Source organism: Chrysemys picta, chromosome 9, assembly GCF_011386835.1.
Source record: "Chrysemys picta bellii isolate R12L10 chromosome 9, ASM1138683v2, whole genome shotgun sequence".
Lineage (NCBI taxonomy): Eukaryota > Metazoa > Chordata > Testudines > Emydidae > Chrysemys > Chrysemys picta.
The window spans coordinates 28,408,868-28,429,166 of NC_088799.1; the positions used below are offsets into that span (position 1 = coordinate 28,408,868).

At 60.3% G+C, this 20,299-nt stretch overlaps 1 long non-coding RNA gene across 1 annotated transcript; it reads left to right on the forward strand.

The window, feature by feature from the left end:
• The first annotated feature begins 17,161 nt into the window (after nt 1-17,161).
• On the forward strand, nt 17,162-19,813 carry LOC135973491 (uncharacterized). The gene is made up of 4 exons (XR_010590361.1): nt 17,162-17,804; nt 17,957-18,400; nt 18,805-18,948; nt 19,497-19,813. It is a non-coding gene; the product is annotated as an uncharacterized LOC135973491 (long non-coding RNA).
• Nucleotides 19,814-20,299: the final 486 nt, after the last annotated feature.

Below are 20,299 nucleotides of genomic sequence, written 5' to 3' on the forward strand. Positions count from 1 at the left end.
GCATACAATAATGGCAAAGTTCTTGGTTCAGGCTTGTAGCAGTGATAGAATAAACTGCAGGTTCAAATCAAGTCTCTGGAGTACATCCACAGCTGGGATGGGTCATTCAGTCCTTTGTATAGAGCTTCCTTTTATAGCAAAGTCCCTCCAGAAGTATGAAGCAGGATTGAAGACAAGATGGAGACGAGGCATCAGCCTTTTATAGTGTCTTGCCATGTGGTCTTTGCTTTCTTTGTCCCAAGGACACTCTATCCAGCATGTGGCATAGAAAAACCTTAGAGTTCTGTCCATAGGCAGGTCCCTGCATGCCTTGCTGAATCACAAGGTGTATCTACCTTCTCTCAATGGATCAATTGTGTAGCTCATGGTCCTCAGTGGGCCATCAAGCAGGCTAGGCAGAACTAACACCAACTTGTCTGGGGTGTTCCCCGGAAGCATAGCACAAGTTTGAAATACAGACAGTATAGAGCCAATATTCATAACGTCAACTACAAAACTGATACACATATATAGATAGCATAATTATAATCAGCCAATCAGAACCTCTCCATAGACCCCTTCCACGACAACCTTTATACAATATTGGCTGCAAATATATAACAGTGGTCACAACGGTGATCTATACAGTTACAGATTATGTCAATAGCATCACAGGAGGTGACACGGCATCAGTGAGACTGATATTGGAATACTGCATCCAGTTTTGGTGTCCTCCTTTGAAAAAGATGTTGTGAAATTGGAACTGGGGCAGCAAAGAGCCATCAAATGTTCTGAGGGCTGGAGAAAAATGCCTTCTAGTGAGCGATTGAAAGAGCTCAACCTGTTTAGCTTATCAAAAGAAGATTGAAAGGTGACTTCATTGAAGTGTTGAAGTGCCTTAATGGAGAGAGAAGATTGGGTATTAAAGGGCTCTTTAATCGAGCAGAGAAAGGCAGAACAAGACCCAGTGGCTGGAAGGTGAAAAGAGACAAATTCATATTACAAATAAAGCACAAATATTCAACAGCGAGAATGATTCACCACAGGAACAAGCTACCAAGGAAAGTGGTGGATTCTCCATCTCTTGATGTCATTGAATGTAGACTAGATGCCTTTCTGGAATGTGTTTGCCCCCAAAGTAGCTATGGTGTCATACAGGAGGCCTGTGACATGCAGGGGGTCAGATTAGATGCTCTAATGGTCTCTTCTGGCCATCAAGTCTACTAATTTCTGAGAAACTGAGTGTAGCATTGGGAGCAGCGTCTGAGGTTTTACTGTCTAGTCGGCTTGCTTCCTAAAATGAACACTCCTTGAGTGGGGTGATCCACAGGGAGTAGCTCAAAGCTCCCAAGTGCCTGCCCAGGGGCAAGACATTAGCACAGCAAGGGAGGGGCATGGCAGTGACATCACAAAGGCCTTTTGCAGGACCTCAGACTATTGGTCAAAGGTGCTGACCTCACAGAGAGATGCTGACATCAGCCAGGCAGGACAGAGGCGAGTGGCCCGGGAAACCTCAGAGACTCCTGTGGCTTTGCTTCAGCAAGTCTCTGTCTCGAGGTCTCTCTTTGAGGACTGAGAGAACATTCGGGTTCACGCACGTGAGCGGCGGGAGGAACCTCTGTCGAGTTTTCTCCTTCCCTTTTTGTGATTTGTACTAGAAAGCAGACGTCCCTGTGTAGAAGGTAAGAGCCTCCTCGAGGTTTGAAACCTGTTCAGTCTGATCCATCGGGTGAGAGTTGAATTCTAGGCATGGAAAACACGAGCTTAAGGAGGCAGAATTTTATTCCGCACCTGGGATTTTGTCCCTTAGAATCACTGGGGACATTGGGGTTTGTCCTTTTTGTTTCACCTTTTCCTCCAGTCCTCCCTCCTTTCTTTTCTTCTCTTGCTTCTTTTGTCCTTTCCCCTGTTCCCCTCCCAACACCAGGGTGTGTGTGTTTGTGTGTCGCGGGGGAGTGCTCTGCAGCTCCCACGGTGGGAGGTCCACCCAAAAATGTGGGGCTGAAATAGTGCCCCGGCAGTGATCCCCACCAGTAGCGTAGCTAGGGGCGGTGCAGGGGAAGCAGCCACTTTCCCTCAGCACATTTTCCAAAAGTGGCGCCTTAGTCAGGGGTTACCATGGCACCAGCGGGCGAGGCCCACGCTCCGCTCCGAAGCTTGGCCTGCCCTGACCTCCTGCACGCAAAGGGGGGGCAGCACGGCCGGAGGAGCCATGAGGGGGGGCCGCGGTGGCGGAACGGCACGGCCAGAGGAGCCATCCTTTGGGCTCTCTGGTGAGAACCCTCAGCCTCCCGTCCTCAACCTCTACCCTGACTGGCTGAGCGGGGGGTTATTGACAGGGAGGAGACTCAGGTCCTTGTTCTCTTTTAAGACCAAGTAAATAAGTCATAAGCAGTTCTAGGTTTGATGAATTTTGCTGCTTCTCTGCATTAATTGTCTCTGAGCAGCTCATGATTCTCTCTACCATTGCAGTTCTCCGAAAATACTTGCTGAATAATTACTGTGCACTCTTGTTGGTCTGGAACTCATCTGAGAGCACTTTATTCAGGAAATTCAAGATCCGATAGTTAGTTTGAAAATCAGGGCTCTTGGGTCCTATTCCCAACTCTGCCACTGACTGGCTGTGTGACCTAAGACAAGTCAATTCTCCTTTCTCAACCTTAGCCTCTCCCTCTTTCAAGTAGGGACAATAATGATCCGCTCCTACTTACCTCACGGTGGGTGGAGGATGGAGATCCATTGGAGAGTGTCACTAGGAGGAGTGCATAATATGAAGTGTCCTATCACATTTACTCAGATCAGATTGTGACATAATAGAATAGCTAAAATAGTTTATTTTATTTGTATTTTTTATTTTGAAATTGATAAGAGCAGCAACTACTTAGCTGAGACTGAAGCATCTTATCTAATTTTCGAGATCTAAGTGTCTCCTCTTGGTGTGCGAGGAGACAATTTAACACACTGTGACAAACAGGAGATGCTTTTGTTTTGCAACAAAATCTTTTTGCAAAGAACTTTCATCCCACTTGTTATGAGTTCAAGAAACAAACTGGTTTAGTCTGAATGGGATTTTCTGACAGAAACGGTTTCAATGAAATTTCCCCACCATCTTGATTCCTGGGCTCTATCCCTGCCCAGGGGTGAAAGGAACTTAAAGGATTTACCATTACGCCGGAGTCCTGAGCGGGGCTGTAGCCTCAACCGGAAGAGGCGGGGCCTTTCAAGATTTAAAGTCCCAGGGGCTCCGGCTGTGGCTGGGAGCCCCAGGGCCTTTAAATCACCCCGGAGCTACCAGCTGCAGGGGCGGCTGGGAGCCGCGGGGCTCAGGGGAGAATTAAAGGGCCCGGGGCTCCAGCCACTGCGGAGCTCTGGGCCCTTTAAATCACCGCGGGAGAACGGCTGCCGGAGCTCCAGCGGCGCTTTAAAGGGCCCAGGGCTCCCCACAGCGGCTGGAGCCCTGGGCCCTTTAAATCACCGCCGCGGAAGCCGGTCCAGTCCGGCACGGCGTACTGGCTCTTGCCGCTACGCTGTACCGGACCGGACTGGTTTACTCTCCCCTCTGCCGTGCTTCTGGGGGGTTTGTTGTCCATTAGAACAGGAGTCAGGACTGGTGGCTTCTCTTTCTGGCTCTGCCACCGCCTTGCTGTCTAGGCGCGGTGCTCGGCAGGGGCTGGGGCCGGTTCCGGCACGGTGCTGGACCGGGGTCCGGCACGGTGCTGGGCCGGAGCCGGGCCAGGAGCCGGTGTGGTGCTCAGCCGGGGGCTGGGGGCCGGCGCGGTGCTGGGCGGGGGCCGGCGTGGTGCTGGACTGGAGGCCGGTGCCGGCGCGGTGCTGGGCGGGGGCCGGTGCCAGCGCGGTGCTGGGCCGGGGGCTGAGCCGTGGGCCAGCGCGGTGCTCGGCCAGGGTCCGGTGCGGTGCTAGGCCGGGGTCCGTGCCGGGGGCGCGGGGCCAGGGGCCGGCGCGGTGCTGGGCCGGCGGTGCGGGCACTTGGCTGGGGGCCGGCGCAGTGCTCGGCTGGGGGCCTGGCCGGGGGAGGTCCACCCAAAAATGTGGGGCTGAAATAGTGCCCCGGCAGTGATCCCCACCAGTAGCGTAGCTAGGGGCGGTGCAGGGGAAGCAGCCACTTCCCCTCAGCACATTTTCCAAAAGTGGCGCCTTAGTCAGGGGTTACCATGGCACCAGCGGGCGGGGCCCACGCTCCGCTCTGAAGCTTGGCCTGCCCTGACCTCCTGCACGCAAAGGGGGGAGCACGGCCGGAGGAGCCATGGGGGGGGGCGGCACGGCCGGAGGAGCCATGAGGGGGGGCCGCGGGGGCGGAACGGCACGGCCGGAGGAGCCATCCTTTGGGCTCTCTGGTGAGGGCTTGGGGCCGGGGGCCGGCGCGATGCTGGGCCGGCAGTGCGGGCACTTGGCAGGGGGCCGACGCGGTGCTCGGCCGAGGGCCGGGGCCGGGGGCGCGGCCACTTGGCCGGGGGCGCGGCCACTTGGCCGGGGGCCGGCGCGGTGCTCGGCCGGGGCCCAGGGCCAGTGCAGTGCTGGGCTGGGGGCCGGGGCTGGCGCGGTGCTGGGCGGGGGCCGGCGCGGTGCTGGGCTGGGGGGCGGGGACTGGGGACGGCACGGTGCTGGGCCGGGGGCCTGGCCGGGGGCCGGCGCGGTTCTGGGTCGGCGATGCAGGCACTTGGCCACGGACCGGCGCGGTGCTTGGCCTGGGGCCGGGGGCCGGCGCGGTGCTCGGCCAGGGGCCGGGTGCCGGCGTGGTGCTGGGCCGGGGGCCCGGCCAGGGGCCGGCGTGGTACTCAGCTGGGGGCCGGGGCCGGCACGGTGATGGGCGTGGGCCGGTGCGGTGCTGGACTGGAGGCCGGTGCCGGCGCGGTGCTGGGCGGGGGCCAGTGCCGGCGCGGTGCTGGGCTGGGGTCTGAGCCATGGGCCGGTGCGGTGCTCGGCCAGGGTCTGGTGCGGTGCTAGGCCGGGGTCCGTGCCGGGGGCGCGGGGCCAGGGGCTGGCGCAGTGCTGGGCGGGGGCCGGCGTGGTGCTGGGCTGGGGGCCGGGGACTGGGGACGGCACGGTGCTGGGCCGGGGGCCTGGCCGGGGGCTGGCGCGGTTCTGGGCCGGCGATGCGGGCACTTGGCCAGGGACCGGCGCGGTGCTCGGCCTGGGGCCGGGGGCCGGCGCGGTGCTGGGCGGGGGCCGGCGCGGTGCTCGGCCAGGGGCCGGGGGCCGGCGCGGTGCTGGGCCGGGGGCCGCTGTGGTACTCAGCTGGGGGCCGGGGCCGGCACGGTGATGGGCGTGGGCCGGTGCGGTGCTGGACTGGAGGCCGGTGCCGGCGCGGTGCTGGGCCGGGGTCTGAGCCATGGGCCGGTGCGGTGCTCGGCCAGGGTCCGGTGTGGTGCTAGGCCGGGGTCCGTGCCGGGGGCGCGGGGCCAGGGGCCGGCGCGGTGCTGGGCCGGCGGTGCGGGCACTTGGCTGGGGGCCGGCGCGGTGCTTGGCTGGACACCAGTGCGGTGCTCAGCCGGGGGCGGGGGCACTTGGGCGGGGGGCTGGCGTGGTGTTCGGCCGGAGCCGGGCCCGGGGGCGCAGGCACTTGGCCGGGGGCCGGGGCCGGCATGGAGGGAGCCGCTCGGCCAGTGGGGCTGGACTGGGACGCGCTGCACCCCGCCCCAGCCTACCTGCTGCCTCCCTGTTTCAGGCTTCCCGCGAACATTTGATTCGCAGGAAGCAGGGGAGGGGGAGGAGCAGGGGGCGGAGCGTTCAGGGGAGGGGGCAGAGTTGGGGCGGGGCTGGGGGCGGGGAAGGGGCGGAGTGGGGGTGGGGCTGGGCCCCCATGGAGTGTCCTCCTTTTTAAAAATTAAAATATGGTAACCCTACTGGTGAGCATGGACTTGTCAAGAACAAATCATTCCAAACCAATCCTAGCTCCTTCTTTGGCAGGGTTCCGGGCCTAGTGGAGGTGGGTAAACAGTAGATGTGATCTCTCTTGGTGTTTCTAAGGCTTTTGACACAGTCCCATGGGACATTCTCACAAGCGAACGAGGGAAATGTGGTCTAGATGTAATCAGTGAAATGTGAGTGCAGAGCTGGTTGAAAGCCCAGACTCCAAGAGCCCTTCTCCATGTCTGGCTGTCCAACGGAGAGGGTGTACCTACTGGGTCCGGCAGGGATCAGTCCGGGGGCCGGTACTATTCAATATTTTCCTTCAGGATTTGGAAAATGGAGTGGAGAGCATGCTTCTACAATTTGCAAATGACACCAAGCACTGTGGAGCACAGGATTGGAATTCAAAACGCCCTTAACAAATTGGAGACTTGGTCTTCTTGAGCCAAAGTCCATGGCTGGGCCCCTCTCTCTAGACTGGGCTGAAGTGAAACCCCAGAGCCAAACCCTCCTCCTCCTGGGCAGTGCGCTCCCACCTTCAATGGGCAGATGCTGCTTAGCGCTGTCAGAGCAGCTTTTGCTGGGGGCTTCTCCCAGCACTTTCCAATAGTGGGAAAGTATGAAATCCCCGTTTGACTGCTGGGGACAGAGCCAGAGAGCGGGGAGCAACTTGCCCAAAGTCCCACAGGAAAAGGAAAACAACCATCAGTGGAACCAACAGGAAACCCAGCAATGGAACTCAGGAGTCCTGGCTCCCAGTCCCCTGGTCCAGTCACTCCAGCGGAGCACACTCTCTCTCAAAGGCAGGGGGAGTGGACATGGGGGCCTGGTTGTAATTGCCAGCTGTGGGAGGGAGTGTGCAGCAGTGGTTAGCGAAGGGGCCTGGAAAGAAGGCCTGCTGGGTCCCATCCATTCTTCTGACACTTGGTGTGACCCTGTGCCAGTAGCTTCCCCTCCCAGGCCTGGTTCTCATCAGTGGGGTTGGGGTCGCAGTCCCGACAGCCCAGGGGGGTTGGGAGGCTCCAGGAAGGTGTGTAAAGTGCTGGGATGTCGGGATCCCGGAGGCGCTGTCACCCCTGCACTAGGGCGGTGTTCTGCACCCCCTGCTGCTGGCCGAGTTTCTCTGTCCCTTGGCAATAAGACAGACTCTTGTTTTCACAGCCAGCCGATCGCCCCGTGCCATCACCCTGCCTGCTTCCTGGGCAGGGTAACTCCTCAGCTCACCACCACCCTCTCCAGCCTGCCTTGGGCTTGGAGAGTGAGGAGAAGGGCGAGGGACGACCCTGAACATCCTCCATCCATCTCTCTCCGTCACCAGAGCAAGTGAGTGGCATTAGGGTTCCTCGGTGGCGTCCCCTGTCTGTCTGGGGAGAGGCAGAAAGAGGGGGAGAGAATCTCTCCCAAAGGAGATTGGATTTGCAAACAGCCCCCAGGAACCCCTCGCTCTCAGACCGGGAAGGGGCTTCTCCAGAGCCGTCTCCAGTGTGCTTGGCAAGGTCCCAGCAATGGGGCTCCCAGCCCTTCCCTTGTGGGAGACTGTTCCCCAGGCTGAGAGTCTGTGAGCTGGGCCAGACCCAGTGAGCTGCTGAGCATGGAAATCAATGGGAACCGAGGGGGCCCTGGCCTTGCTATGCCTAGGGACTTTGAAGTGGGGAATGGTTTCCCAGGAGAAGTCCAGACTCCTGGGTTCAGGGCCGGGTTTAGCAAGTGCGGGGCCCAATTCCTGGGGCGGCACTTTGGATTGCCGGCTGGGGGAGGTGGCCCCGCGGGGCTGCCGCACTGGCCAGGGGAGCGGGGCCCCCGAAGACGAATGCCGCTGGGGTGAGTGCGCGGGGCCCTCTTAGGCGAGGGGTCTGATTCTGGGGAATCGGGCGAATCGGCCTAAAGCCTGCCCTGCCTGGGTTCTGTTCCTTCTCTAGCCTGGCCGGAGGATGGGGGGGTGTGAGTGTGGTCTGGGGTGGCAGGAGGGAGCTGCTTGTCCAAAGTGACCAGTGTCTTTGTGACTGACCCCAGTGCTCGAAAAGGACGAGACTCCCTGGTTCTTGCAGCCACAGCAATGACGAGGGGGAGCGATGAGGGGGAGGAGAGCATGCAATGAACTCCTGCCAGTGGGGGTAGCTTGCCCTCCCTGCACCCCTGTGGGGGGAGCAGGAGCTGCTCTGGCTGGGGCAGGGATGGGGAGGGACCAAACAGGCTGGTTAGTGAGAGGCTGCCTTGACCCCAGACTCACGCCTGCTCCCCGCTGGGTTCCAGGATGGCCAGGCGCCTGAGGATGTTCAGGAAGAAGGCTGTGCAGGTGGCCCCAGAGCCTGAGGGAAGCAGCCACCATCTTCCCCAGGAGCGAAGTGGCCCCTCCGTCCCCGCTGGAGGGGAAGAAGCTCCCGGCCGCGCCAGGAGGTGGAAGTGCCCAGCCTTCTGGCGGAGGAAACCCACTCCCGGCACAGTCGCCGAGGTGGGAGCATCACCTCCAAGGCCAAAATGGAGCTGGGCCAGGCTGCGGCTGGGCAGGCAGGACCCAGCCCAGGGGCGGAACCGGGCAGGGTGGCTCTGGGGCTTGTTGTTGTGTGGGCAGAAGCGGCCCCAGGAGCCCAGCCCCAACTTCCAACAGGGGGCATCGCCCTGCTCGGTCAGGGAGGACCTTCCAGCCTCCCCAGGGCAGGAGGTGGAGGATCCCTCTGCCAGCCCCAGCAGCCCGGGCCGCTCCCCATCCGACAGCAGCAGCGCCTGCGACTCGGCCAGCAGCCTGGCCGACGGACGCTTCTGCAATGTTCTAGGTGAGGAGCCAGGCTGGGCTCGGGGAGGGGTGAGGAGGGGGCTGTGAACACCCTGGGCCCAGGCCCTCGAGCAGTGCTATGGGGGCGGGTCTCCAGCCCAGGTGTCTGGCCTGAGCCATGTGAACCCCACGGACACTAGATGCTGCCACTTTGGTCCTTGGTGCTCCATTGGGCGGGGGTGGGGGGAGGCACCTCCAAGGGAGTCCAGGACAGTGGGGAGGGTCTCTTTGCTATGGGCTCCTGAAGGAGTTGAGGGCTGATGCCATCACTGAGAGGGGGGAGTGTGGGGCCCAATCTGCCCTATGTCCCGGAGGTGGGAAGGGGACACATTGTCCCACCATGCCCCTGTCCTTCCCCCGAGTGGCAGCAGGAGTCACCTTGTCCCCTTCTCTCCCTGGTGCAGCGTCCGCCAGGGACTCCGAGAACGACGAGGAGAAAGAAGAACGGGTAGACTTGGTAACAGAGGAGGCTGCTCTCATGAACATCCGAGAGCAGCTCCATGCCCGAGAAAAGGTACAAACGTTCCCCAGCTGTGCTGGAACTGAGATTGTCCTGCTCCTTCCCAGCATCCCGACCCCCTGCAGAAGGTCTTGGCTCTAATGGGGACCTTTCTCCTTCATGATCTGGGACTCCCAAGATGGGGGTGTTTGTCACACACCAGCCGGGGTCTCCTTCCCCGACAGGCACTGTCCCAGTTCCTGACCCTGATTGTGGAGGAGTCGTGGGTGATTTGAACAATAGGCAGGTCCCCACTATCCCCCATTCAGGCCTAAGTCCTGCAGCTGGTGTGGCTGGGGCAGGGAGGTCCCTGGCTAACTGGCTCTATCTCCCCTAACCCCACTCCTGGTGGGTGCAGGACGAGGTGCAGCAGCTCGTGTTCCTGCACGCCATCTACCCCGCGTGCCTCGCTGCCCAACAGAGAGGGGACTACACATTGGAGCCACACTGCTCGAAGGCGGCTGTGGCGGAGAGGATTGTGGTGAGTGAGACACGGCGCCCAGGAGCTGGAGGGTGGACAGAGATATGGGAGTGGCAGAGGTCTCCCCGGGCTGAGGGTTGGGGGATGGCTGGTGCTGGAGGGCAGCTGAGGGCAGGGATTGCTGGGGCTGAAGATTGGGGAGAGGAGACGGGAGAACTAGTGGGCAGGAATCGGAGGAGCGGGAGGCAGCTGGGCGGATCCTGCTGGCTGTGTAATCTCCTCCTTGGGGAGTGTCAGTGAGGCTCGAATCTCACACGCTCCTTTGTCTCCTTTGCGTCTCACAGGAGCTCATTGAGGAGCTTCCTCCTAACTCTCCACCCGACGCCGTCCTGGCCAACTCCCTCATTGCTGTGGCCAACCTCAGGTACCGAGACCCTCCCGCCCGGTTCCCCTAACCCCGGTGCTGCTCAGGCCCATGGCTGGGAGTCACTGCCCCTCCCACTCCCAGCTCACCTCCCAAGGGTGGCTCCTCTGGCAGAGGTGGCAGGAAGGGTCACTCCCTCTCCTGGCTGCTCTATTCTTTTCACTCCAGTCACATTGCAATGGCTTTGGGGAGAGGCTGACTCCCAGGATCAGATACAGGAGGGGCAGCAGGGTCCAGGGAACAGGCGCCATTCCTGCCCTGCCACTGTCGGTCTGGGAAACCTTGGCCTTATCATTCCCTGGCTCAGTGCCTCAGTTTCCATTCTCGCCAGCCTCTGCCTATTTCCCTGCAGTTTCACGTCCGTGTTGGTGCCAGTCCCACCCCCGCACGGCACAGTCTAATATCGGCTCCTCTCTCTTGCCAGCACCATGACACCTGCCCTGGAGCCGGAGCTGGAGACCCACCTCCTCCGAGCCACCCTGCACGCAGTCTTCACTCTGGGCACGCAGACGGACACCAACCAAGTCCAGGTAGATCAGCCAGCTGTTATCCTGCCCGAATCCTTGCTAATTGCCTGCAGTGGGATGTGAATGAGAGAGGCCAGGATATGTGTTTGGGGGTCTCACCAGTGCTTCCCAGAGATCCCTCTTCCCATCCTGTGGCAGGTGTAGACCCAGTTTCCCTAACTCTGACCCATGGCTCTCCCTTGCTTTGCAGGATCTGCATAGGGTCATACCAGACCTCCTGGACGCCATGCTGGGGAACCTGCTGGCAAAGACCCCAGACACGGACAAGCTCCACTACATCTTGGAGGTGAGCCCAATGAGGGGGTGGGGGCAATTTTACCTTAACTCTTAGATCCATTTTCCAGTCTGTCCTCCTAGCTGGGCCCCCAGTGGCCATCCTTGGTCAGGGCAGTCAGTGCAATGCAGGGTCAGGCCTTTCCTCCTTGAAGGACAGAGGAAGGAGCTGGGACTTCAAGCCAGAGCTCTGCCTGCTTGTGTTGAGCACTAACCACAGGGCCCCCGGCTGGCTTGGGGAGTGAGAGTCTGAACCCCTCCTGGGAGATCCAGAAGATGGTCCTCAGAGAAGAGCCACAGCCTCATTCCTAGAGAAACAGGAGGGCCCCAGAGAATCAACCCTTGTCTCTGACGGGCCCCGAGATTCCTGGGGGGATTGTGCTCACACTCAGTCCCTTCACCCAGCCAGGGACTTGAGAGCCAGGGAGGGGGGAGGGGTCTGTCTCCTTCCTGGGGAGCTGTTCAGGAACCAGGAGTTCAGGGAGGATGGGACCAGCCCCGACACTAAGCATTGTCCCAATCTAGAGAGAGACAATGACAAGTTGTGACCTGCAGGATACAAGCATCGTCCTGGGGGCAAGAGTCCCCTTCTAAAGCTCTGCGGTCAATGAATCTGATATTCCACCCTCACCGCATGCAATGTCTCAGCCCTCTTGGGATGGGGGGGGGGCATTAGCACTACACATGCACCCCCTCATCAATCCTGAGCTGCCTCCTTTCCCCACAGCACATTAACTACTGGACCGTGTCCAGGGTGCCACGAGAGAGAGCCAGGGCCATCAGGAGCAGCGCGGCCCTGCTGACGTCCGTCATCACTCTCCCTGACTTTGACGTAAGTGGCCTCTGAGCCCAGCTTCCTGACTCCAGGCGTAGGCAGGCTGACTCCAATGGGCTGGAGGATCTGCTGCTGCAGGGGCTGTGGGCTAGGAGTGTTCCTCTTGGGGAGGCAGAGTCAGAGCAGAGAATGAGCCTGGCTTGAGTCAAGTTCTTCTTGTCCTGGTTAAGTGGCGACTCTCGCTTGTAAGGAGACCATGCTCCAGGTTCTTGCCTTCTTGTCATCCTGGAGCAACTGGGGAAGCAAATCCTCCTGGAGGGCCCTGCCCACATCTCTGTTCTCCGGGCTCCCTTGCGGGCAGAGATAACTAAGGATTCAGCTCTAGCTCCTATCCTCTAGCATCTCCTGCAGAGGGGCTGAGGGGAAGGAGAGTCCTGGCCCAGGCGGGGACTGGGAGCTGACAGGAAAATGCTGATGGAGTCCCCTTTTTTTTCCCCTTCCATTAGAACTCAGCCGAATTCCCCAGGATGGGCCACCACGTGGCACAGCTGGCTCTGTTCGTCAGTGACCCAGACGAGGACATCAGCCGGCAGGCCAGGGAGGGGGTTTACCGGCTCTACCAGCTCCTGCTGCGCCAGAGGGGTAAGGAACACGGCTAGACGAGTGAGACTGGGACCCCAGCCAATTTCTCTCCGAGTGACCCCGGCTGGCGGATAAGGCTCTCTCTATCTCTTTCTGTGTTCCCCACCACCCCCACAGTCCTGTTGGGCTCTGTCCACTGTGCAGCCACATATGGGATTGGAAGGACACAAGCCCTGCAACCAGAATGACCAATGTGTATGTGTCTCTCTCTTTTCCAGACCTGAACATCCATGAGGTCGAAGACCTTTGGTGCTGGGACTGGCACCAGGACAGCAGGCTCCTCGGCTATAAGAACACAGCCAGGGTTGGGGAGGTAAGGACACTCTGCCAGGGCATGGCACAGCTCTGGCAGTGCGGGTGGCTGCCTGCTGGAGCCACGCCACGGAGTTGCCGTTCTAGGCCAGGATTTGGAGCCTGGTTCTGGGCAATCTGCTGAAGCCTCACATCTGGTTGGTTTCAGGTTTTTGCCAAATTTTTCTCGGCGGGGCAGAGAAGATTCTTCCTGCAGACAGCAGTGCTGGCCATGCACGACCCCCTGCTGTGTGTCAGCCAGGCTGGGCTGCTCCTCACTTACTCCCTCCTGGGGCAAGCCGAGCAGCTGATGGGGAGCAAGGTGAGCAGCTGCATTAGACTCAGGAGATTGGGGCGGGGCCCAGGCCTCATTCCCATCCTCTGGCCATTCGCCGGCCTGGCAGCAAGGCGACCAGTGGGGAATGAGAGTGAGAGCAGGTGCTCCTGGGAAGGGAGATGAATTCACCTCCATGAGCAGGAGGGAGCCAGCTTGTTCCCGGAGCAGCTCCAGCCCAGCTCATTAGCAAGGCGAATGAATGACAAGCATTGCCTCAGCACAGACTTCTGTTCTTGGGAAGGGCAGCAGAGTCCTCTACGTGCCCTCTGAGAGCCTCTCCTGTCACCCGTGCCACCACCCAGAGTTGTTCCCGTCACTGGCAGCCTGGGAGGCCAAGGACTGAGGGGTGATGGCGACTGACCGGGCAGTTCTGAGGCACATGGGCGGGGGAAGCTCGTCCTGCTGCCGGCAGGGCTGGACTCGCTCTAGAGAGAACGGGAGGATTCAGTCAGCAGGGGCTGCTGATCTGCCCCATTCACCAGGGCTGCCATCCTGCGGCTTCAGCCTCAGTGGCTGGGATGACTTGGGGAAAGGTCTCAAGCTGCCCACATCCCACTTCACTGCTGCCAGAATCCCTCCACCCCCCGCCCCGCTAGAGCCCCCTCCCTGCCCAACCTGGGTGGGGGTGGAGGAGAGGGGTCAGAGAACTTGAGCTGTGGATTGGAGGTGGAACAGCTGTCAGGGGCACTGGGTGGGAGGTGGCAGGAGCTCCCCCTACAAGGAGGTTGTTGGCACTGGAGGTCCCTTGAAAGGAAAACAAGACTCCATTCTGGGGGTCAGGAGCGGGACTTCATCCCTCAGAGGTGCGCGGGTGCTGGGTGGAATTGCTGCTGGTCCCAGGTGCCCTTAATTCCCCCTGATTCCACGGGGGCATCTGAGTCTCTGACAGGTCCTCGTTCCCTTGCAGCAGGAGGTCGTGACGGCCAACATAATGAACCAACTTCACATCATCCGGCACTTGCGCCAAGTGCCGGAGGCGCTGCAGGAATTCTGCCTCCAAGGCCACCAGCAACTCCTGCTCCCTCTAAACGGGGAGTGTAGTGAGACTGAGTGGCCTCCCTCCGAGCAGGAGAGCGAGGGCCCCTCTACATGCCCCTTGGAGGGCAGAGCCTATATCGCCCCACCCCCCTTGCCTGTTGCCTGGCCACCGGGGCCTCTGGTAGACTCTGTCGCAACTGAGCGGCCTCCCTCCGAGCAGGAGAGCGAGGGCCCCTCTACACGCCCCTTGGATGGCAGAGCCTATATCGCCCCACCCCCCTCGCCTGTTGGCTGGCCACCGGGGCCTCTGGTAGACTCTGTTGCAACTGAGCGGCCTCCCTCCGAGCGGGAGAGCGAGGGCCCCCCTACACGCCCCTTGGAGGGCGGAGTCGATATCGCCCCGCCCCCCTCGCCATAAGGACCGGGGCGTGGGGTCGGAAATATAAAAGGCCGGCCCTTCACCACAGTTGGGGGACAACCTGCAACAGAGGAGGACACTTGGCCTGTTCTCCAGAGTCCCCTAACCCTAACCCCAGACATGGACGAGGACTGGCCTGGAGGACCCGCTGCGGTTTACCCCAAGGAGCCGGAAGAGGCCTGGAGGCCGCAGGTACTAAACCCCGGGGAGGCAGGAAGTAGCCCAGGGGCAGCCCAGGAGCTGCTGGCTGCAGAGCCTGGCGCGGCTCAGTCGGCGTGTTGCGGTTGGATCCCCGCCGACGCAGGGGCAACCAATCCTGCCCCTGCCAGCGCCTTGGGCTGGGACGCGGGGGAGGAGGGTGGGACCGCGTCCCCCTGCCACCCCACCCCGGGTGGCTGACCCCCTACACGGTGCAAGGAGGCTCTAGCCCAGGACAGGAACTGTTTGTTGGCTGGCCACCGGGGCCCCACCCAGGCCAAGGCCCGCCCTTGAAGTCTGGTTGTTTGTGGGGTGCTTGGGCCCCACCCAGGCCTGAGCCACCCCCAATACAGTGTGTTGAGGGGCTGACCACTTGAGCGACCTCAGCCCAGCAGCGCCGGCTCTACCATTTTTGCTGCCCCAAGCAAAAAAAAATAATACAACGCTCGGACTGCCAAAGCGAGCAAAAAGAAAACCAAAAAAACCCCCCAACCACTTGGACTGCTGCCACCTGAACTGCCAAAGCAGAAAAAAACCCAACAACAACGCTCGGACTGCCGCCGCCCGAACTGCTGAAGTGCAAAAAACAAAAAAGTCGCCTGGCCTGTGCTGCCCCAAGAATGGACGGAATGCCGCCCCAGGCATGCGCTTCCTCCGCTGGTGCCTGGAGCCAGCCTGCAGCCCAGGCCACAGCCTGGTTGCGACAGCTGATCGCTGAGGTGGGGCGGCTGCTCCACCCCCATGCAAGAGGGCCCTAGAGTAGGCCAGAGCGGCTGCAGAGGCTGGTAGCCAATCAGAGAAGGGCCAACTGAGAGCCAATCAGGGCCGAGATTAGAGCCAGCCAATCAGGGCTAAGCTAGGCCCTATATAAAGGCTGCCCAGGCGAGCAGCGGGCAGTCTGTCCTAGACCTTGATGGGAGAAGGTCTGTCTTCAGAGCAGGAGACCAGCATCTCTGAAAAAGCAGTGCTGGGCAGGCTCAAGGGAGCATACTACAGCTCCGGCCCAAGACCTGCCAGACTGCGGGCCCTGATAGAAAGGGCCCATAGGGGAAGTGTCCCAGGGACAGTTGGACAAGGGGAGAGTAGGGACGCTGCCACTGGAGGATCCCTGGGTTGGGACCCAGGGTAGTTGGTGGGCCTGGGTCCCCCCTGTTCCCTCTTGTACTGCACCTGGCCATGCGGCTGAGTCAAACTGCAACCGCCCCTTGAGACAAGGGGGTAGACTCTGGGGGTTTTGGTTGGCCACTGAGGCAGGTGCAAGGACTGTTGCTAACCTGCTTTCCCCTCCCCGCCGGAAGGAGATGAGGATGGATTACGGGGCACTGCTGGAAGGAAGTGGCCTGAAGAAGGACACCGTCAAGCGGACTAGGCAGATTGTGCCACATGGAGAGACCAAAATGGTGGAGAAAAGAGACTTCTATTGGAGGGCCTGGGTGGCTCGGCTTGCTGAACAGCAGAGGGAGTTGTTCTGGCTGCTGTGGAGGTCGGCACCCAGACCAAACAAGAGATCCGGCACCGAGGGCGAGAGGCCAGGAACGCTGAACTGCTTCGCCTGTAGGTGACAGGGACACTAAAGGAGGGAGTGTCCCTCCTGGGAGGGGGCAGAGAGGCCCCACCCAGAAAAGGCACCCCCTGTGAAAGTAACAGGGGGGCCCCCAGCTTGTTGGGTCTGTGGGGAGCCAGGGCACCTGAAGAGAGTGCCCCTACAGGACTTCCAAGGCCCGGGCCAGCCCAGAAGGAAGGGCTAGGGCCCAAACAAGCAGGAGTAGGGATGTGGCAGGGGGAAGACCCAGAAAGTGCTTCCACTGCCACCAACGGGGACATCTAAAGAGGCACTGCCCCCTGAGGCAGAAAGGGGGAGTGTCTGAGACAAGGGCTCGGTCAGAGACTAGCCACAGAGAAGAGGTGGTGAAGACGGAGGCCCCTAGAGAGAAAGGGGCTGGGGCAGAGAGGCCCCACCGAAATGAGGGAACCCACATAGGAGCCAGGAGGGCCCATGTGGGAACCCAAACAGAAGTAGGAACCCACGTAGGACCAGGGCGTTCAACAGTGGGAACCCAGACCCTACAGCTGGGAAGCAGCTGGCTCCAGACTTTGGAGGGCCTGTGAGAGGAAAGGGATGCCCTGCAGGCCCCACTACGAAGGAAGCTGGGGTGATAGGGACCCCTTTCCTCCCCTCCCCCGTGAGCATTTTTAAGGGGGAGGGTTTGTGGTGGGACGGCTGCCCCACCCCCATGTGAGAGGGAACTAGAGTAGGCCAGAATGGCTGTGCAAGCCGTCTTCCAATCAGGGAAGGGCCTACTGAGAGCCAATCAGGTCCGAGATTAGAGCCAGCCAATCAGGGCTAGGCTAGGCCCTATATAATGGCTGCCCAGGAGAGCAGCAGGTAGTCTGTCCCAGAATTTCATGGGGGAAAGTCTGTCTCCAGAGCAGGAGACCAGCATCTTGGGCTGGGCAGTACTGCATCGGGCCATCTGATGGCCGAGACAAATTGTAACCGGGCCTTGAGACAAGGGGCTAGACTTTGGGGGTTGCAGTTGGCCACCGAGGCAGGTGCAAGGACTGTTGCTAACCCCCGCCCCTGGAATGGGGTGAGGATGGACTAGTGGGCACTACTGGAGGCAGTGTCAAGCGGTGAGCAACGCGGCTCCAGATGCCAACGGAGGACAAGAGATGGATGGGACGCTGCCAGCAGAGGGCGTTCCCATGGACTGAGCTAATTCCCAGAGCGACCAGCGGGAGGTGCCATGCTGGTGAGTCCCAACCCTGTCAAAACCGCCCAGCCCTATTGTGGGCCCACTGCTACCCTGCAGACTCTGGTCAGGACCAGACTGGGCCAGCTGGAGTGGCCTCCCTCTGATTGGGAGAGCGAGAAGGGGAAATGGAGCCCCCTGGCACTCACAGAAACTCTCTCCTCTCTCTGTGGAGCAGGGTTCTTCCCTCTGCCCCCCAAATTCCTTCATATGGGGCAGGACCTCTTTCCCTTGCACCCACTCCCCTCCCCCCTTTCCTTGGTCTACCCCCGCTCATTCCCGTTGCGCCCAGGCAGAGCTCTCCCTGCCCCATATGGTGCAGAAAAGCCCTTGTGTCAGGGCCACAGCCCCACTGGAGCTCGGAAAGCTCCACTTTTGAGGAGGTGGGGGTGGGACAGAGGCTCAGGGCTAGCTTCACCTTCTGCCCTTTATTCTCCCCTTGGCCCTTCTATGGGGTCTCTGGGTGTGACAGGAATAGGAGCCTCCTTCCCAGCTGTCTTCCAGGCCCTGGGATCTGGCACAGCCTCCCAGACGGGCGCTTCCTGTAGCTGAGCCACGTCAGGGAGCAGTGAGGACAGGTCACCTCGTCCCAGCAATGCCGGCTCTCAAAGAGGCTTAGATGGAAGACCCCAGTCCCTCATTGAGGTAAGAGCCATTTACTTCTTGGGGCGTGTGGGTCTCTTGGGGGAGAAATGGCATCCCCGATGCATAGCCTGGCTGGGAGCTTTCCCTGTCCCTGGATCCCAGCCCTGGTACAGAGCCCTTTTCTCATCATGATATCCTCATTTTATTCTCAGAGGCGGTGTCCAGGATCCTGGAGACTGTTTCCTGCTGCAGGAGGTTTGAGCGGGGAGAGATCACTCACTGTCACGACCCAGGGGTCTCCAACCCGGGTCTGCAGGGTTCATGGGAGCAGCCACGCTCCAACCCTCCACCTGGAAGCCTGCTGAAAATTGCTTACCTCGGACCCATGAAGTTCAGCCCCAGTTTGAGGCTCCACTCATGAGGTCCTATTGGAGGAGTCCCAGGAAAGCTCACTGGCCCTGCGTAAGACAGCAGCAGGAACACGAAGCTGACTGAACACCAGGCCTGCTCCCGGTTCTGGACCGTGCGCTGCCTGATTCTGCTACCGCTCCCCTGGCTTGATTTCCTGGCATCTGAGTTGTGGTGGTGATAGCAAGTTTGTCTTTTGCTGCTGATCTTCCAGTATCCTGACCTGGCTGACTCTCCACTCCTGTCATGTGAGTGTGGACTCTGGCTCTGACCAGTAGGTCTGGCTGCACTTGACCCAGCCGTGACATTGACTTAGGGGCAATGGAGAAGTTGTACCATTCTGATCTCCAGCAAGATACACCAGTCCCTTGGCTCCCAAAGTCCCAGTTGCCCGCTATTCAAGGGCTGAGGGGTAGTGCTTGTATCGCCCCACCCCAGCTGCTTTTCCTAGGGGAATCTCCCTAGAGCAGAGGAGAAATCTGCTCTTTTCTTAGGATCAGTCCCACTCTGGCCTCAGCTCGGCTACTTTGTTTACCTGGGGTCAGGCACCACTTTTGAAGCCCTTAGCGTGGGGGTGGAGGTGGGAGCAGAGGCTGAAGCTCCAGCAGTTTCCACCCAAGAACACCCCCCTGTCTTTCTATGGTCCGGCTAGGGCTCCCCATCCATCCTGGAGCTGAACACCAGATGGGAGCTGATGGATTGTCCTTGGTGGGCCATGTTCTTGTGTGTGATGAGAGGGCCAGGAGCAGATGCACCACGCCTGGCCAGGACCGGGCTAAACAGCCTGTAATGCTAGGTGAGTCAAACCAGGGCCACAATACAGACACCCTGGGCATCCATGGGGACTGAATCTGGGCCCTTCACTGCCAAGAGCACAACTGGTTCCAACTTGAGTCATGACGCTGGTGACCCCTGCCAGCCCCTCTGAGGTGGGTCAGTATTATCCCTGTTCGCTGGGGCATAGGGATAGAAAGCAACTGGCTGCAAGGTCACACACGATGTCCCTGACAGAGGCAGGAAGGAAGCATGGGACTGATACCAGTCCAGCTCCAACCGCTAGACTCCACCCACTTCCAAAGTCCGAGAACCCAGGAGCCCTGACTCTGACACTAGGCCTTAAATGACAAGACCAACCTCCCTCCCACTCAGGAAGCCATAGAAGGGACCATCTGCTGAGCTCCCCTTGGAAATGCCGCTGTCAGAGACCATTGCTAGTGGGTGCCAAGTGCCTGAGCAGGGAACTGCTTGAGAGCCTCCTAGAGACTCGCAGGTGTTTGACTGTGACCCTCAGGGAGCCGTGGCAAGAGACTCTCCGGCTCTAACAAAGGGTTTCTGTTCTCCTAGACAGTCAGCCAGTGAGGCCAGTTTGCAGAATGTGGAAGAGCCCTTTGGTGAGGCGTTGGAGGATTCACCATGAAGGTGGCAGCAGCGGCAGTGCCTGGGGTCCCTATGGGCCAAGCCTCAACTCCTGCCAATCCAGGCTAATCTCCCCCTGCTTTCAGCAGCGCTTGGCTTTAGCTGCTGGGCCTGTGAGCCTAGACCAGGGGTCTCAAACTCAAATGACCACGAGGGCTGGCTGAGGACTAGTTCATTGGCCCGAGGGCTGCATCACTGACACCACCCCCCCTCGCTGCCCCCAGAGGGGGCAGGAGGAGTGTGGCAGGGGCTTAGGGCGGGAGTTGAGGTGCAGGGGGCTCAGGGCAGGGAGAGGTGAGGTAGGGGGTTGGGGTGCAGTAGGGGGCTCTGGGCAGGGGGCTGGGGTACAGGGTGGCGGAGGGAGTGTGGTGTGTGGCAGAGGGTTGGGGTTCAGACAGGGGGCTCAGGGCAGGGGGTGGGGGATGCAGAAGGGGACTCAGGATAGGAAGTTGGGGTGCAGGAAGGATGTAGGATGTGGCAGGAGGTTGAGGGCAGGGAGTTGGGGTGCAGCAGGGGGTTGAGGTGCAGGCAGGGGGCTCAGGGCAGGGAGTTGGAGGGGTGAGGTAGGGGGTTGGGGTGCAGTAGGGGGCTCTAGGCAGGGGGTTGGGGTGCAGGGGGCAGGAGAGAGTGCGAGGTGTGGCAGAGGGTTGGGGTGCAGGCTGGGGGCTCACAGCAGGGGGTTGGGGTGCAGGATGGCATTGGCCTATGGCCTGGAGCCGCTTACCTAGAGA